Source organism: Mus caroli, unplaced genomic scaffold (genome assembly GCF_978045245.1).
Source record: "Mus caroli unplaced genomic scaffold, Mus_caroli_1 scaffold_19, whole genome shotgun sequence".
Taxonomy (NCBI): Eukaryota; Metazoa; Chordata; class Mammalia; order Rodentia; family Muridae; genus Mus; species Mus caroli.
Genome location: NW_028227274.1, coordinates 10956756 through 10977112, shown reverse-complemented (window position 1 = coordinate 10977112; position 20357 = coordinate 10956756). Strand labels below are relative to the sequence as shown.

The following is a 20357-nucleotide window of genomic DNA, read 5'->3' as shown; positions in this document are numbered from 1 at the left end:
AGCAAACAAACAAACAAACCATGTAGCACTTTCTGTGAGCAGGACAAAGCATTCTCTTCCACTGGGACCTCCCTCTGTGAGACCAGGCTTTATACCTGTGACTGTTTAGTAGAAGGACTAAATGTCGCAATACAAATGAGCTGGCCATTACCAGCGAGACACATCCTGGTAATACAGTTTAGAACTGTCAGCTGGCCATTCTGAAGAAAGCAGAACAAAGCTAGCAAGGTCAGCTTCCTTCTCAGTGCTCCGTGTGACAGACGGGAGAACCTTTGCCTGAGCAGGGGGAGACTGGAAGGAGCCTTGTCCACCACTTCCACTTCCTACACTGGAATGGGTTCATTTCATCTGAGTCTTGGACTTAGTTTCTCTTTGTGTTATCAGAGTAAAACTGCACTTATCTCAGACCCCATGGCTCTCTGCTTTGCAGTGCTTTGGCAAGCAGCAGGCTTTGCAGTAAGTTGTTCCTGGGAAAAGTTATAATATATTTGGGCTGTTTTGGTAAGGCATAGACATCAATTAAAATTTGAAAACATCAAAAAATGCTATATTTGTTTCTATAAATGTAATTATGTACAAACTGGACAGGGGCTTGCATAACCTGGGAGCAAGTAGGAGGCAAAGACAGGCCCTCTGGGAGATCAGAGGCCACAGCAATAACAGTAGCCAGACTGCTCCAAGATCACTCCAACCCTTCCCCCAGCCCAGCAACCATGTCTGCATACTTACCAGTAAACACATGTACCATTTTTTGGTTAATAGGTTAATAGAATTGGTGTTGGAACTTTCTCTTTGAGAGTCAACATTTCAGATGTTGCCTGAGTACAGGTATTTCTTCAATGTAATCTAATTGATAGCATCTCAGTTAGAAATGCTATTGGATATATAGTTTTCTTCATTGCTGAACCCCCAGACAAGATCTGAGGTTGGTTTCCAAGGGTCCCGTTATCAGTCCAGTGGCAGGACGGGAAGCAGAGTGATGAAGGGTACTGCCTCTGCCCTTGTCTGTGGCCTTGGGCACATTCTCTGAAGTACTCTTTCCCTTCTATGAGAATAGCAACAGTGATGGTAATAAGTCCTCAGGCCTCATAAGGAGGTTGAAGAATTAAAAGCTATAACATATGCAACAACCCACAGTAGTGTTCCTAACACAACAAGTGTACAGCTGTGCTTAGATATGATGGTTGTTGTGTCCTTCCTGATACTTGGGATAAATGGCGAGGTAGTTTAGTTTTGATTATATGTGTGCATATATCTGTGTCTGGGAGGGTGGAGGTTTTGCAGGTGCCAGTGGAGGGATCGGGATTCTTACAGCTGTAGCCACACATAGTTGTGACCCCCAGTGTGGATTCTGGGAACGGAAACCGGGTTCTCTGCAAGAGAAGGACACTCTCCTGCTGAGCCACCTCTCCAGCCCGCAGTATTTAGCCTTTGAGTCAGACATGGTGCTAACACATGCCTGTAACCCCAGTCTGCAGGCCTCTGAGGCTAACAGTACCAGCCTGATCCACCATGGGGAGACCATCCTGAAAGAGAGAGACCACTCAGCCTCTCTGAGGACTTGTTTTTCTTGCAGAGACTCAAAGGGCTGGACTAGGGGACTCCTCTATCTCTAGCTTATTAAATTATTGATATAAAATATTGACTATATTATACAAGCATTTTAAACAAATTGACATAAACATAATTTTAACAAATCACTCTGCCCTTTCTGCATTTATTGCATGGCAATGACAACAACTTTTTTTATTTCCAGAAGAAGAAAATATTAGAAGTTCTGTAACATTTTTGTGGGGTATTTTTTTAAACAAAAAATTTGGGTAAACTTTTTACCCAATTTTCTAATTTTTGGCAGAAGAACAATGATATATTTTATCTTATACAATCTTAAAAGCACATTTTAACCTTCATGTTTTTAACCAGATCTCACATCTATTTATATAATTTTGACTAGGCTGACATATAAAAAAACAACCAAGGAAAAGGTTATTGTTTGGGTATATAAATTTAAAATCATACACCAACTGGTCTTCCAGCGATTAAAGCTGCCTTCCCCTTTAATAACTCTCCTAAGAAACAGGAAATGTAATTTCCCTACACCTTTCCTGGGGCTCTCCAATCAGCTGGGTCCTCTGGGGGCTCCCACTGTATATTCCTTCATCAACATGGAGTCCCCCAAGGGGCCCACACACACTCTGTTAAAATTAGCTGTGTTCCACATTAGTGACAGGGGCTGAGTATTCCTGTGAGGGGTACACAGTTGTATGGTGCTGCTTCCTGTTTGAGCAAAATCATATCTTTAATTGCAGAGAATTTTTTTCATTACCTGTTAATTGATAAATCATGCTTGCTCCTGCTGCTGGGCTCACACACCACAAACCTGATCGTGAGGCAGCCTCCGGCCCAACCCCCCATCGTCCTTTCCCACCCCCAAACAAAAAGGGCACGAAGCCGCATGGCCAGAGAAAGAAGACAGGCAGGTTGCAGCCCTAAGCATTAGGTTTGGAGAGTTGCATAAAAATAAAATAAAGCGTGTGTGCGTGTGTGTGTGTGTCTGTCTGTCTGTCTATCTGTCTGTCTGTGTGTGTTTGTGTCTGTGTGTGCATGTGTATCTGTGTGTGCATGTGTGTCTATGTCTCTGTGTGTGTATTTGTGCATATGTGTGTCTCTGTATGTGCATATGTATATGTATGTGTATGTATGTGTGTACCTGTGTGTGTCTTGTGTGCATGTATATATGTATGTGTATGTAAGTGTGTACATGTGTGTGTGTGCATGCATGTGTGTCTATGTGTGTGTGCATGGGTGTGTGAGTGTGTCTCTGTGTATGTACACATATACATGTACCTGGCATTTAAAAGAGTTCCCTTTCTGTTTCCCTCCTTTTGTCATTCTTGTCCTTTGATTCATACTTGTAATCTGGGTAGCAAGAAGCCACCGTCTTGGGAAGAACAGTAAAAGTCCTGTGTACAGTGAAATAATTTAGCTGATAATTCCCCACTGTATAATTTTCTCTGCTTCCTGCTAGCTGACCTTGTGGGCTCCTGTCAGGTTGCTAAGGGAGATCCAGCAGGGCTTCGGCTCTGTTCCTTTATTTTTAAAAGGTATTATAGGGTAGAGTGGTGCATTGGTGGCAGCTGAGGGATGGGACTGGATGCTGAGTGCTTGATCAGATGTGTGAAGCAATCCTCCCCACCCCTCGCCTGTCTCTTCTTTTCCTCCCCACCCCCAACCCTCACTTTCCATGAGAACTACAAGATAGAGAAATTGCTGCAAACTGTTGAGCTAGAATCCTGAACTTGATGGATGTCATCAAAATGTGGCTAGATCCCAAGGGGTGTGGCCTAAGGAGTAGGCCGGCCAAGCAGATGACAGCTAATGGAACCCGGAGCCTTTTATCTTAGAGATGTCAATCTTGGTCCAGATCAGGGTTGAGTGAAGAAGACCTTGCAATGTCTGCAATAAAAGCATTGTCAGAGTAGGATTGCTAGAGTCCCTCTCCCCTGTCCCCAGCCTTTCTGAGTTGGACTGCATGCAATTTGAGCAGGCAGCAGAAGGCAGAGTAAGCAGCTGGGGAAACTGTCTCTATCATGATGTTCCCAGACTAGGCAAAAGTTACCCTGCTCATTATGAATGGGAAGTAATACACCATTGATTTGTGTCCAAGTAATTCCCAGGTAATTATAGGCCATCGATCTACCCAAACGGGAGCTGCAGCAGTTGTATTCTGCAGGCCTTATGTTGCCTCACACCTGGTGACTGTACTACCATGGCACTTGGGTTCTAGAACAGCCTCTTCCTCAGTCCTCCTGTGGCTGGGAAGATGCTCAGAAACTATCAGATGGTTCTAGAAGGTTGAAGAAGGCCAGGTGATTCCGTGTCTGCGGGCCTTAGTCCCTTAAAGAGTCCTCTGAGGCTACAGAGGAGTTAAGGCTGCTTTCTGTTTGTGGGGGCTATTTATATGCCCCCAGCAGTGGGACAGGGATTGCATCAGCTGGCTGGTTTTGTGTCTCAGCTGTCACCAAAAGAGTGTAGTAATATTCTTGATTAAATGTCATTACTCTGTGGCATAGAAATGGGAACAGTGACATGATTTTGGATCTGTTCCTTTTCAAATCCAGCAGTAGAAGCAAGGCACGTCGACTATGGATTAAGCACAGCTATTTTTGCGCCATCTTCAATCGCAGGCTTGGAATTTGTATCAATATGTCTTCACTTCATATCATCAATTCCCTGAGGCCTTTAACTGAAATGCAAGAAAAGGCCATAAGTAATAGAACGCTGAACACTATTGTTCAATCAGCAGCTGTTGCCACATCAAAAAAATGTGGTTAATGTCCCAGATTAAAATAAATTGGTGATAATAAAAGTTGATTTGGTAACAGTAGGTACAGACAATGGTATGAGAAAACAAAGTTTGTTTCCAATGCACTCTGGCTCATCTCTTTCTCTGATTATCTGATATTTAAAGTTGACCAGCAGAGAAACATGTAGACACAACACTTTTCCCTTTCTAGGAAGAGTTATTCCTTGATGGTTTATAATCATATCTTAGTGCTTTATATGTCTATAACAAGCTGATAAATATAATGTGAGAGGAAAAGGGCTAGGCACCAAGAAATTTAAAAGTCAGTTCTAGGGAAACAGAGAAACTGTTAATGTTCCTCACCAGAATTCAATTTGTCCAATTGCAAAAATCTCAGTCTCCAGGAAACAAACTGCAAAGCTAGCTCAGTTGTCATGTGATCAGTTGTCTAGCCTACCTCCTTTGACTGCCTGCAAGCTTATAGGCAGCAGAGAGTGGACAGAGGCAGCTAAGTGAGGGCTTCACGCATGGTCAAAATTACATACAGTACTTACATGAACGCCATGTTAAGACATTTATCTAGAGTAGAATAGTAAATTGGAGTGTATTTGATATCATTGGTAGATGCTATTATTTGTTAAACTCTGGCCAAGAGACTTTAGAGTGGAACCTCTGAAGCCGCTGGCTCAATTACAGATCCAACATCAGTGGCCTGGTATTCAGAAAACGTGATATCACTAAGGAACTCTTAAGAGTCATCCAAAGGGCCCACACCTTTCACTCAGGGAGTTCCTTGGATGTTGTGCACAGGCACTGCTGCCGAGCAAGCCATGCTCCCACACTGGGGCAGACAGTAGAATTTATTCTCTCAGTTGGCATCTGCATGTTACCAGATCGGGGCTTTTGTCTCTTCCTCTTACTAGATAAGTTGAAACATTGACAGGCAGCGTGTTCCTTTTCTCCCCCTTTTATTACAGTAATTTATAAGATATTTTAGCTAACAGGAGAACGGCCCAAGGGGGCATTCTCATGTTAATTACCAAATGTGGGCTTGTCAAAATCAAATAGCTCCAGGAACGATGCAAGTAGCTCTGCATCACTGGCTTGTTTGGCCCTCAACCCAGTATTAGCTACTTTTAAAAACCCGGGTTCATTAGGCTTTTACTGGAGAAGAAGAATCACTACCTGGGGCTTTCGGTGGAAGCTGGGGCTCTGTCAGCAGCTTAAGGGTTTAATGTAAATGACATTAAAAAAATAGTTTCGTATAACATACTTGGGGAAACAAAAAACAAAACAAGAAAAAGCCATGCTCCGGAGAGTCAAGCACTCCTTCTTCCTGGTCCCTGCAATGTGACACTGAGGATAATTTTCAGTACATCGCACTCTGAGGAGGGGGCAGGTCCTGTTTTATTTAGAAACATCTCATCATTTAGTATTATTGGGCTGGTGAGTTCAAGGCAATTGAAAAAGTTACGATTTCTAAAACTCTAATCCTAACATAGAAGGTTCTACACACACTGAGATATGTGACATTTCTTCTAACAGGCCCTAAAGCCTAACCCAAGATTGCCCTGTTGGGATGAGGCTCACCTGAGCTGATCTGCCTTGTTCCTGAGTCTTCCCATGATTCCTTTCATGATCTCCTTTTTCTATCTGTAGCTTCTCTCTCCCGGAGCAGAACCTTGCGCAGGAGTAGATATTAAAAAAAAACTAAACACCTTTCTCACCAGCTCCAACCCTGCTCTTGACTGCCTAAGAGAGTCAGTGTTAGTGACAATGTCATGGAAGGACGTAAGCAAACAGCTGGTGATGTCAGCAGGAAATTAGAAGTAAGATTTGCTACACCTAACTACAATGTGGGTGATCCCCTGTGCATAATCAAGAGCTCACTATATATACAAGTGAGAATTAATCCAAGAGGGGTGAGCGGTTAAGGCTCAGGGTGTTCCCATGGGATAGTTCCTATCTATGGTATAAAGGAACCAAATTTGAATGCTCAACTGGGAGTTACCAAACTAGCATTTTCTTAACACTTACTGGATACTGGGATCTGTACATACACTAAGGATACAGAAATACGTAGAGCACAGGATTCTCCTAAAATAGCATAGTTCACTAGAAGTGTCAGGCAGGCAAATGAGCAGTGTAGTGTTGGTCTCCTGCAGATGGTGGTCAGTTTTAGCTGTCAGCTTGGGAGACTTAGAATCACAATGGAACATAGGTGTGTCTGTGAGGGTGTTTCCAGAAAGATTTCCAGAAAGGGAAGACCCACTCTGGGTGTGCCCAGCTGTGTCCTGTATGGGCTGGGGTTATAGTGTTCATCGCCTGACTGCAGAGGTGGGCTAGGGTTATAGTGTTCATCTCCTGACTCCAGAGACAGTGTGTCCAGCTGTTTCAATCTTAAGGCTTCCTGTTAAGTTCATCTGAGACAAACATTCTGAAGAGGAAATGTCTAGCCAAACAGGTAGAGAAAAGGCCATTGTCATGTGTACAGGACTCCCTGGAAATTTGGACATGTGGTAGGCTAAGATGACACTATATAAACAGAGAAATACACGTTTTCTGGACCATTCCGGGCCACACCAAGGACTCTGTTGTATCTTGCTTTATATGGGTTCTCTTAAGGAAATTAGAAAAGCATGTTAGAGTGAGGTCTCCGTCTGGCATCCAGATACTCGCTCACTCTAGCATCCTATGCACTGGTGGGTGCTCCTGGGTACCAGAATAGCATCAGGCAGAAGACACCTTCCCTGTCCTTCATGACCTCTTTGAGGTGCTTGCCAGACTTCTGGCAGTTCTCTTTATTCTTCTGCACAGGTCTGCCTACACCCATTTACCTTTTAATTTTTTAATAAAAATATTTATTTTGGTGTTGTATTTTTAAAAATCACTATTAAGATCCAAACATCTAGATTTTCCCTTTGTTTTCTTTTGAATGTTTCATTTCTTGCATTTTACAGTTTAGCCCATGGAGAAGAGTGGGGCTGTCTGGGCCCCTGACTCTAACCAGGCTATTCTCTCACAGGTACCCGCCATCTTCATCCCCTGTAGCTTGTAGTTTCAGGCAGTGCCAGTTTTCTGACTTGATTTTTAAGAGTCTTTCAATTTTTTCTCCATCTTTATCCTTCTCATGGTGTAGCCTTTAGAATCCCTCTGTCTACCCTACGTACCGTGCTGGGATTTTGATTGGGTTTCTCTTAAGTGTACAGATTCATTTGAGAAGATGACATCCTAACAATATTGAACATCTTTATGAACATGAAATGTCTTATTATTTAATTACATTAGGTACTTATTTCCACTTGCTTAGTTTATCTTGATTATGAGGTGTATACACCTCACACGGGTAGGTCAGAGGACAAGTTTCAGGACTCTGTTCTGTCCTTCTGCCATGTGGCTTCTGAGAAGTAAACTCGGGTCCCCAGGTTTAGAAACAAGCACCTTTCTCTGCTCAGCCATCTCTCCTATCCCCATTGCTTAGTTCCTATAACATTTCTCTCAGCAGAGAGATAGAAACTATAGTGCTAAGTCTCATAAAAGACTTATGTATATCTTGTTAGATTGGTCTCTATGATTTTACCCATTTTTATATAAAAGTAATTTTAATGTACTGTAGAAAACACATACAGGTAGTTTTTCTAGTCATCACTCCCTAAATAACACATCATAACAAACCAATTATTTTAATGATTGGAAAAAACTAAAATATTAAAATAATATAATTGTACAATATACCTAGCTGTTCAATAATTATACTGCTAAATACTATAATTGGTGTTAATCAAAGATTACATGCAGTAATGCACAATTTTATATAGGAAAATGACTGTAGAGCTTGGTAACCTATATATACATCCAGTCTGCTGATGAAGCCATCTCTCTTAGATACTGAGCTTGATGCTGTGGTCCTGTATGCTGTGCTCTAGTCAGCATCACTGGTGTGGTCATGTTTCCTGTGTTGTGGCTAGCATCACTTGTTAGTTACTGGAGTCTTGTTGAGTCTTCAGGATTTTGGTAAAATACGTAATCACCATGTCATCTGTAACAGGCACAGTGTGGTCCTCTCTTCTGTATCACTGTCTTTCCTGGGATGTTTGGTGTACTGCTGGTTAAAAATGTTAGAGGGGACCTCGGTTTTTTCCTAGAACTTAAGGGGGAGTGTGGGTTACTACCATCTGTGTGTTCATAACTGTAGAACTTCTGTGCATTGTCTTGATGAAGTTGAAGCAAACAGTCTCTGTTTCTAGCTGGGTGAGAGGCTTCTGTCTTTCTGGTTTTATTTCCTCGCAGAGGATTTTGTATTACACACAGTCTGCTTGTGTTTTGATCATATTCTCACCGTTGAACTTCACACAGGGCTGCTGTACCTGCTGCTCTCCTAGCGTTTGTCCTCTTTGGTTTGGTGACATGGTCAGTGACTCATTTTCAGATGTTAATCTTACTGCCTGAAAAATTCTAGATAGCCAACAAATCCTAAACTGCTGGAGTCAATTTCCTATTTTTTTTCCTTCAGAAGCCTGTGTGTTTATGAGATACCAGGTCTGGTCATTGTCCTCGTTTGCAGTAGCCTCGTCTGGCTTGGGAAGTAGGGAAGTGTTGATATTTAGAATGGATAGGAAAATCGCTTCCCCTTGGGTTTTACTGACACTCTGTGAAGTTGTACATTGTTCTCTAACTGTTTGGTTCAGTTCTCCACTTAAAGGGCATGCCACAGACCAAATAATTCACGTCTGTTTTGAATTCAGAGAATTTTTTATTTTAATTCATTTTTTAGTATATGTGCTCTTCTAGTCTTACAAATATTACAATAAAATAATGCATGTTTGCTTCTTCGAAAAATAAAACTTCACTGTACTAAATGGCTTGTCACATTTAAAATGTGGCACATACACTTCTTCTTAATACAATAAATATTTCCCAGAAATCAGATTTCTGAAAATCAGTTCTGGCTTGTGGGTTCTACCAAATCATCTCCTATTCACAACTATGTTTTCCAAAGCATTTCGTGTTCATGGGTAGACTGCTTAAATTCTTACCTTTATCGGTTTCCCTCTTTTGAATATTAATTTTATTGATTGATTTTGTCCTTGGGCAGTTTTATACATGTAGATGATGTTCTCTGGGTAATACTCAACACGTGGATTGGAATGTCACAGTTTAAACAAGTTGCTACATGTAAAGAGTCTAGAGCTATGGCTGGCATACACTAAGTGTGTAGGAAAGCCCAGCTACTGTTATTAATTTCTTTACTGTGCTGGAGCTTCTCCAGATGCCCTCATTGCTCTTGAAGCTCCTTCTGCCTCCATCACTGAAGGAGGGAAATGAGCCCCTGATGCCCCTTGTGTTGTTTCCTGTTTATTCCACACACACAAAAAAAACTTCACGTTTCAGACTCAATGTGCACTTCCCCAATACTACACACACACACACACACACACACATGCAAACATACACATATAAACACATGTCAACACATACATAGACACACAGAAGAACACATACATTACAGACAGACAGACACACACACACACACACACACACACACACACAAATTGCTCACCCAGACACTTGCTCAAGGCTGGCATGACCAGTCCTTTTGTTTGAAGTATAGCTTTATAATACTTGTCCGTCTGAATCTTATTACAGTATTCTCTTCCAATAATCCAGTCCCGTGGCGTTTCCAGATCTGGAACACATCTTATGAGTCACTTGCCTCAGATGAATAAACAGAGTCCTAGAGAGGTCATAGGCGTCTCCAAGTTCTTGCCGCTGGAGGCTATCAGAATGAGAAGCCCTTTCTTAGTGTGCCAAAAATCACAAGTGCACTGATTGCCATAACTTAATTCTTTGGGGTGTTTTTTTTTTAATTTTTAATTTTATGTTTGTTCCAAATGCTCATTAATCACTGTACATATTAGGCCTAAATTTTTCTCCTAATTTCTGTGATTTATCTTGCTGTTATTATTCCCCAAGAAGGAAATTCTCAGCATATAGAAAGGTTCCCATCATTTGCTACTAAGCATTGCTGGAGTCGTTGTGAGTGCCTCCTAGTCTGCCCTTTAACAAGCCTGGGGAGGTAACCTTCCAAGTCCTGACCTCTTCCACACACCAGAGCAGCTTCTTTTGTGAAATGGTGACTTGTAATCATTGCACAGGTATGGAAGTAAATATCCGTGTAAGTAATTGAAACTACAGGGGGAATTGAAAAAAACAGAATGTGGTTATTAATAATCCCTCTATTTATATGAAATGAGCTATTCATTTGAGGAACTACAACACTGACTGGATATTGCTTCGTTTAAATTTATAACAGCTTTGCTGAGTGCAAGCGATAGCATCAGCCTGACTTCATTTGTGAGTTTGCAGCCTACAAAGTTAGGAGCCGTGAAAAGGTGTGCTTTCTGGTCAGTCCAGTCGGAAAGCCTGCTTCTGACATTAGAAGAAATTGATGCTGTGCTATCCAGTGTGGTTTGAAGCACAGGTAGTCATATATAGTTCCCAAGCTACGTTCTCCTGTAAGATACACTGAGAAAGTCTATCCTAGTGCTTAACTCTCATCTTAGGATCCAGATTCTTAACTTTGACATCTATTTACAGGCAAAAAAAATGGATTTATGATGGTCACTGAAGAGGAATATAAAGCAGAAATAACCTATTAAAAAGCTTACTAGAACTAGGAATAGGGTAGGAAATAAAACGTATCATCTCCTAATCCACATGCCCATTTTAAATCCTAGGTACTGTAGGTAATAGGAAATATATTCTATAGAAATAATGGCAAAATCACAACTAAGCCATGCATTTTTAAGTAGTTTTAAAACTTAAATTTTAGGAGATTTTCTGTAAGGAAGATGTGTGAGGCCAACACGCACGCATATCCCACCCATGCACACACGTGTGTGGCTTGATTAGGAAGACTGTCTGGTCACCATCTCATTCTCGGAGAATGAGGTGCACACTTCCTGTCTTTATATCCTGAAGTATTAGACCAAAACTCTTTCACTATCAGTTGACTCTGATGTTGCTACCCAAATAATTTTGCAAATTATAATATGTAAAATGCCAAACTCTTGACCTGAGTGATACCCTCACTCATTTCATTCAGCAAATAAATTAGAAGAACAAAAAATACTGCCTAACAATGAACTATTGTGGGCTGTACTCCCATTGGGGCTGGTTAAGATTCAATTTTCTTTGTAAATATAAACAGAAGAAAACACATTCCCTGTCAGAGGTAAAAACTGCTAAATTATGGGACCATATAATGTTTGGACCTGAATTCATACAGAAGACAAACACACTGGAATCTTCATCCTCTTGTGATTCAATAAAGGTAGATGGATAAAAAACACAAATTGAAGTCATTTTTGCACATGCTGCTCATATGTAGTATCCAAAAAATAGTTTCAAATGTTTTAACATAATACTATAGTAAAAAATTCCATAAGCGATATAAGATTAACTGAAGTAGAAATACTTGTTACAATGACTACCCAGAGTGTTTGTGTGTCTTCTTTAAACATGTCATTCAACTTGGCCACACTGACAGGTCACATGCACTAAACTGAACCAAATGGGTCATAAACAAAACCAGAGCTCGTGACTCTTGTACTTGGGCAAAGTGGGAAGGAAAGGGGTTGTTCATAGGAGCTGGGGGGTGGGGTGGAGAGGAAAGAGGTTCTTGATAGGAACTGGGGGGTGGGGTGGAGAGGAAAGGGGTTGTTCATAGGAGCTGGGGTGTGGGGTGGATAGGAAAGGGGTTCTTGATAGGAACTGGGGGGTGGGGTGGAGAGGAAAGGGGTTGTTGATAGGAGCTGGGGGGTGGGGTGGAGAGGAAAGAGGTTGTTGATAGGAGCTGGGGTGTGGGGTGGAGAGGAAAGGGGTTGTTGATGGGAACTGGGGTGTGGGGTGGAGAGGAAAGGGGTTGTTGATAGGAGCTGGAGTTGGGGGTGGGGCAGAGGAAGCAGAGTGTGAAGGGAAAGGGAACCAGAATCAAAGATATACATGAAGGAAACTGTCAAAGAACTAACCTAATATTAAAAATGGAATAAAAAGGCTAAAGGGAAGCCTCAGAAGCTATATTAATACCGAGCTCCATGATATGAATATTTAATTTGTTAAAGAAAACCGTGTCTGCTTCTTTGATGTAACTTAGGTGGGTAGAATTTTGACTGGGGGTAGCAAGAGTCATCAGTATAGTTATATAACTTCATTCCAATAATTGAAATCAAATCAGAGATGGTTATAAAAATAAGGATAGTCTGTAAGACAGACGCCGAGGAGAAAATGCAGGTGAAAGTTCAAAACGTTCAGTACATCGAAAGCAGCAACAATTCGATTGCTCTGAAACTCATTTCTGCCTACACAGTAGGTTCATAAACATCCACCCTAACTCTTCGCCTTTGGCATTTCTCTACTCTGCTCACCAAAAACAGCCTTCGTGAGCTGCGGAGGTGGCTTGGCATTTCAGTGCACATTGCTGTTACAAAGGACCCAGGTTCAGTTCCCAGCACTCGCATGGATCGGCTCACTGTGGCCTGTAACTCCAGCTCCAGGGGCTCCAATGGCTTCTTTTTTGCTTAGGCATCTATCTGCATACCTAGACATATCAATATACAGACACTCGTGTACACACATAACTTTTTAAAACACCACTCATGCCTTTACCTAGAAATGATGTTTCTGAGTAGCTTCACTGTGGGAAAAAGTGAGCCTGGTCCTAGCAAGTCAAAAATAAGATGTAAAAGTTACACGCCTGTTAATTCGGTCTTGCCTCATTCCCATGCACTGGTGTTTCACAGATCTTTCTACCTGTGGTAGGTACAGAACAGGAATGTAGAGGTAGACTTACTTAATAGACACGAGGAGTCTAGGAGTCTAGACCTGCTTGCTCTCCTCACGCCTACAGCTGGAAATAGCAGAATGGAAAGTTCAGGAAACAGAGACTGGCTCCTGCCCACTTTTGCTCTTCATGAGACACCTGAGAGCCATAGTGGCCCATGACTTCCTGAAGGTGCTCGCTGCAGTTTGAGCCAAGATACAGAGTTCTTTACACTCAAGCCCTTGTGTGAACCTGCAGAAGAGGCTGGAATGACAGCTTGTGAAAATTACAATGGGGTGAATTTCAGTCGCCTACAGGGCTGAAAGCAATTAGCCAAACGACTAAGGAAAGCATCTTTTCATTTTTATCCATTACTCACAAAATCATGTCTCCGTTCGGAGAATTCCAACCTGCTGGCAACTAAACACGGACTTCAAGTCTCCTATAGGAAGCAGTTGAGGTCAAGGCAAGTCAGATTATGTGAGGAAGGGTATTTTATGGAAGGGTTAATATGCTCTTTTATTATACAGGCGTGATGGTGTATATCTGTACTGGTTAGTTTTGTGTCAATTGACACAGCTGGAGTTATCACAGAGAAAGGGCCTTCAGTTGAGGAAATGTCTCCATGAGATCCAACTGTAAGGCATTTTCTCAATTAGTGATCAAGGGGGAAAGGCCCCTTGTGGGTGGTGCCATCTCTGGGCTGGTAGTCTTGGGTTCTATAAGAGAGCAGGCTGAGCAAGTCAGGGGAAGCAAGTCAGTAAAGAACATCCCTCCATGGCCTCTGCACCAGCTCCTGCTTTCTGACCTGCTTGAGTTCCAGTCTTGATTTCCTTGGTGATGAACAGCAGTATGGAAGTGTAAGCTGAATAAACCCTTTCCTCCCCAACTTGCTTCTTGGTCATGATGTTTGTGCAGGAATAGAAACCCTGACTAAGACAATATCTAATCTCAACATTTAAGAGACTGAAGCAAGAGAGTAGATTTATGAGCCACCTGGGTTACCATAGAAACCATAGTAACTCCAAACAGAGTAAAATCAATTTCAAGAACATTTGGGTCTTCTGTAAAATCCAAGTTCACCTTTCTGTTCGTGTCACCACCCTCAGGAAGGAGACTGGTGGATAGGTAATTTGGCAGATCTCACCATCATCCCTTCCATTGCACAAGCAGCCGTATCGCCTGGGTGGTTTGCCATTGAGTATTGAGGCGGCTGGATGACAATTCTTTAGAGGATACTAGCATTCTTTAGCTGAGCTGTTTATCAAGTGGCTCAGAACCACCTGTATGTAAGTCCAGCTCCAGGAAAACTGTTCTAACAACTTTCCCTGATCCCTCTTCTGGTCTCTGTAAGCACTACGGTGCCTTTAAAGTGCCTTTGGATGGGTTGTTTCTCAATGGGATCTAAACCTAACCAGTTTGCCATTCTCCTTTGAAGGTCCCATTTGTACTAGAAGTTGTAGTTTTTTCCTCTGCAGCTAACAAAGTTTTAAGTTTCTTGCTTTTCCTCACACCCCAAAGCTATCTTTTACCCAAGAAGAGGAAATAGCTCCCTCAGCTTGAAAAACAAAAATTTAACTTTTGTCAGCAACAAATCAGCATTTCAATCCAAAACAGCAGACTGCCTCCCCTGATCCATAGTGCTGGGGGCTACAGGTGTGTGCCACTGTGCTCAGCTCACTCACACCAGGCCAGTGGGTGGACCTTAGGGCTTCCTGATCACAGAGCCACACCCACAGCCCTCCGGTGCCAGTAGACTTGCTTGTCCTACACACACACACACACACACACACACACACACACACATATGCACAGAGAGAGAGAGAGAGAGAGAGAGAGAGAGAGAGAGATGCACACCCCTGTACTATCTAATGAGTTAAACCCATTTGTGTATTTTTAGTCTTTTAGTTCAATGTGAGTCTTTCTGTCTCTTTCTCATCCTTGTTAAAGGTGCCGGGTGTTTTCTATCTCTCCATTACATGTGATATATGCAATGGGATGTGTACAATAGAAAAGTTGTTAGAGCAGCTTTTTAAATGTCCTAGTCTACTAATATTAATGTCTATGTCATTTCCAGGTTTTGTGTGTGTTTTGAGTTTTGGTTTTTTTATTGAATTCTATCTTTGTTTCATGCTTGTTATTTTCCTTTTTGATGTTTTCTTGCTTGCTTTTTCAAGACAGGATTTCTCTACCTGTCCTAGAACTCTATCCTTAGTCCAGGCTGGCCTTGAAATCAGAGATCTGCCTGCCTCTGCCTCCTTAAAGGCATGTGTAGTGAGTGGCCTCTGCTGCTACCATCATCGCCACCCAGCTATGCATGGCGCATTCTACATATTTACAGATTTGGTTTTGTGATTTTTTACATGTTGAATGCTTTGTAGTTATGTAAGTATTCTTTGAGCTTTGTTCATAGAAGCAGTTAAGACACTTGGACATAATATGTTTTTTTTTTTGAGGAATGTATGGATTGGTTGATTTATTAATTGATCCTGAGCAACCTTTGAGTTAGGTCTGATCACTGACGCAATACTGAAGCAGTACTCTGAATCATCTACCCAATGCAAGGGGGATGCTCAAATATGGAATGTTCAGTTCTGGTCTTCAGAAACACAGCATCCAGCCAGAACCCTTAGGTAGCTTTCACGAGCCTCTGCTGAGACTCCAGCCAGATTTCTTAGCTCCTTCCTCAGCAAGCGTCTCTACAGTGTTACTCCACTCCCACCCCATCTCTCACTGTGGACAGAGAGTAAAGGGAATACCTGTGGGAGAGGACCCCCAAAACGATGAAGGAGTCAAGAAAGCTGCCAGCTTGGTTTTTATTTTTAAAGAAGTTGTTCTTTTATTATTAAATACAAAGAAGAAAATAAGAAACGCCTCTTTTGTTTAAATCCCTTTAACTTTTACATGCCGCGAATTCCTTTGGTGTATGAATGTTCCTGGGTGAACCTAGAGTAATAGTGTGACTTTTTTTCATAATTATTTTCTGAAAGATTTTTAAGTTAGCCTTTTTTTCCACCATTACTGTTAGAATGTACCAATATAGCCATCTAAACCACCTGCTCCCCTTCCTTCTTCTGAATCCAATTTTCTTATAACAGGAAGCTCTGTCAGTCTTTTGTTTAGCTTCGTGTCAGATCTGTCAGCACAAAGTTGTCATTGTCTTTCTTTGGTGACATTTGGACCCATCAGGTATGTGTGGGTGCTCTTGCAAACTCGGCTGCTCCTTCTTCGTGCTGATGCATCTGCCTAAGCTCTCCAGGTCGCCTGAGCTTGTCTAAGGATAGACATTTAGTTTTATTGATTCTCCGTGATTGATAGCTAGGTTTACTTTTGTCGTTTCCTTCCTTGTGCTGACTGTAAGGTTGAGTGTGCTTCTCTTCCCTAGCCCTGGTTTTCCCTTTTGACAAGTGAAGTCCTTAGACTTTGTCCCTCTTTCTCATATAAGCTTTTAAGTCTGCAAATTCTCTTTTCATTAACCATACCCCATAAATTTTGCAATCCTGAGTTTTAGTATCCTTTGGTTCAAATTCTATTCTAATTTTCAATTTCCTTTTTTTTTTTTTTTTGACCCATAGATTATTTAGCTGTGTGCTTTTTCATTTCCTGTGTTTTAGATTTTTTTCCGGCTATCTAATGGTTATTAATTTCTAATTTGATTCTGAGTGATTAGAGAGCATACTCAGTATGTTTTTGGTTCTATTAAGTTTACCCACACTTGTTCTGTGGGTGAACATATGGTCCATCTTGATGAATGGATCATATGCACTTGAAAACAGTATGCATTCTGCAGATGTTGGGTATAATGTTCTATAGCTATCAATTAGGTCAAGGTGGTGGAAAGTGTTGTTGGATCATCTTCTGTCTCAAGAGATCAGCAGGTAAGATAGAAGGGCTGCTTCTATCAGTTGCTAGAGAGCAATGCTGACGTAATCATCTGTGACTTAACATTGCCTATGTTAATTGATGATTCCCGACTGTCAGCTCCGCTTTCCCTTGAGTTTTGTCTGTGTGGACTTCGCACAGTTTAAGCACTCTTTAGTGTACATTTGCTAGTGGCTGTTTCTATGCTTCTTGGTCAGTTTGCCCATTTTTCATTGCGAAATGTCCTTTTTCTCTGGAAATAGTATTCTGAAATCTACCATTAATATAGCCACCCTGTCTTTCTCATGCATATATTATTCATGGTGTGTAGTCCCCCATCTATTTCCTTTTAACGTTTATATTTAATCTCTAGCTACATAGACAGCTTGTAGTTAAAGCTGCCTTTTGTATTCAATCTGATGGTCTCTGTCCCATAAGTAATGTTCAGTACAATTTATTCATTGCTATAGTTGGATTTAATCCTACCATTACTTACTTGTGTGGTCTTTGATCTCCAATTTTCAATTATATTTCTTCCTGCTTTCCTTCCTTTTTTGGATTATCAGAATGTTATGAAATTCCATTACATCTGCAGGCCTTTGAGCTATACCCCTTGCTATTCTAGTGACTGTACCAGGAATTACCATCTGGACCCTTAACTTCTCACTGTATATATAGTAATGGCGTGTGCCTTTTCATCCAAGATGAATGTGCCATGAGGGATGGAGATGTCTATGTCTTCTGTCGGAAGGGTGCAGCAAACCCCACAGGACAATGTTATGATGCTTCTATTAACTCGTCATGTGTATGATAAGGAAATCAAAATCCAAAATGGCCTTCTACAGTTGCCAGACAGAGTTTACAAACTCTGATCTTCCTCACGCTCTCCCCAGGACCTGAGATTTGACTTGATCTAACTCTCCTTCATGCTGACATCCCTTAATTTCAGTCCTGTTAGCAGTAATCTTAGTTTCTTACTACGGAGGTGTTTCTATATCATGGAATGAGGCAGGCGCTTTGGCCCATGTGGGGCCTTGAGTTGGGTAAACACTTCCCATGTGAGCCTAGTTGCCCTCCGTAGCTCTTCCTGTACTTTCACCTCATCCCCTACTGGAGGACATTCTCACCCACTGCCTTTGGGTTGTTTCGGTTTTTTGTTTTGTTTTCAAGTGGGGTGGTGTTGTTGGTTGGTTGGTTAGTTGGTTGTTGTTTTGTTAGTTGGTCGGTTGGTGGTTGGATGGTTGGTTGGTTGGTTTTGTTGGATTTGAGGCCTCTGCCTCACCAAATGGTACAGGCTGCACTTGAACTTGCAATTCCTCTGCCTTGTCCAAGTGCTGGAATTACAGGTACAAACTGTGTTCCCAGCTCAGCAATCATTTCTTAAAGTCCAGCTTGGTTTTCAATTATTTGAACGTAGCTTGTTTGTTTCCTTTACTTTCTTCTTGCTTACATCTATGGACTTGTGCTACTTGCTAAATCTGTGACAATTCACCCATTATCTTAAGAAATCCTTTATAAACGTATCCATTTGCTTAAGAGAATGCTGTGTAAACCAGGCTGGCCTGCAGTTGAAAGCAGTGCATCACCACGCCCAGTAGGGTGATTATTCTTAAGCCTTGCTCCACTGCAACATGGGCATACACTGGTACTGCCCCCATGTGTCCCTCAGGTGCTGTTCACTTGCTTTTCCCAAGTGAATTACTTACCTTGATCTGTGTTTATGTCCATTGTCGGTTGACTTTATCATATGTGTCACGCTGCTAAGCCCACACAGTGGTTCATTTTCATTTCTTCAGCACCCTTTGTGGTACTGTTTTCCCTCTGCTGAGATTCCTGAGCTCCCATTTACAAGGCGTGTCCTGCCTTTCCTGTCAATCAGCACAGTCTTGATGCTTGCTTTAAAGTCACGGGATGCAAATCCATTTGACTTATTGCCTTGAAAATGAATCACATTTTCCATTTTCCTACTTTGTCCCATAATTTTATATTGTATCTTGGACGTAATGAATGAGTGTTCTGGATTTTGTTAATTTCCTTCAAAGAGAACTGATATTTTTAATTTAACAGCTTGGCTTTACTCAGGCTGGAAACAGTCTCTAAGATTGCAATTTGAATGTTGAGATACCATATAAAATCTTTCATGAGTGCAATCAATTCTGCACTCAGGGGTCAGACAGGGTTGTGGGGGAAGTTTATGTGCAGTTTACTGTTTACCACACCACTTCTAGCTAAGCTTTGTCTTCTGGGTTTCTCTGCTTAGTTTTCAGTGCTTATACTTAATCTAAATTCCGTCCTTTCTTCAAAGCAAAGAGTTTTAGTTATCTATTGATATACTAGCATATACATCCACATAAAAATACTCATTTTTCCTAGAAAAGGACATTGATCTTGTGTGGTTCCTTTCCAAGTGTTTCTTCTCTCCAGACTCATTTTCATTCCTAGGACAGCGCCTTCAAGCTAATTGTTATATTTTATTCAATACTTTATCCAAAATTTATAATTCTCATCTGCTGGAGGCTTAATCTAATAGAAGCTTATTCTGCCAATCCAAAGTTGACCCCTTCTCCCACAAGTTTAAAACTATTAACAGATAGAAGGATTGTAGACACTATAGTGGTTTGCTGGTCTCTAAATTCCATTCTAAACTTAGCTTTAGACATTGCTTTTTGTGAATATGAGGACCTGCTAGCTTCAGAGTCACAATGACAAAATTCCTGATAGAAGCCACTTCCAGGAGGAAGGGTTCACTCTGGCCCTTCAGTCTGGTGGGGGCTTAGCCCATGGTCCCTTGGCCTCATGCACTTAGGCAGAACATCTTGCAGGAACATGTGGTTAATGAATTTCTTGACTTCATGGTGGACATGAAGCAGAGAGAAAGATAGGCAGTGTCTCAGGTCAAGGTACACGTGCCAAAGATGTCTCACTAGTAACATACTTCCCCTAGCCACATCCTAGAACCTCCAAAGCAATACCCCCAGAGACTAAGCATTCGACACATAGGGGAGGGGGCATGGTTCCTATTCAAACTGTCCCACAGGATGCGGGTTTGTTTTTAAATAAAGTCGTTCCCAGAAGGCTTCCCAGCCTCACTACAAACTATTGCTCACTTCTAGTCCTCCCCACCCCCCTGCTCCCCCCCAAACTTGGATTTTTTTCTTTGTAGCGCATTGTCCCAAGCAACTCCTTCTCTGACTTGAGCTGTAGACTCTGTGGGCAGCTCTGGCTGCATACTGCAGGATCATTTCAGGTTATTTCCAATGGCACCTCAGACTGCCCTTTCATGCATCTTGGAGTACCTCAAATACCTAGCAGCTGAATCTTATTGTACCCAGTGACTCAGGGGAAGACCACAGCACCCATTGTTCTCCA

General features: G+C 41.7%; 1 protein-coding gene across 3 annotated transcripts in view; it reads left to right on the top strand.

The window, feature by feature from the left end:
- Znf521 (zinc finger protein 521) overlaps positions 1-20357 on the top strand; it is a 284198-nt gene that overhangs the window by 209897 nt on the left and 53944 nt on the right. The window lies entirely within an intron of this gene.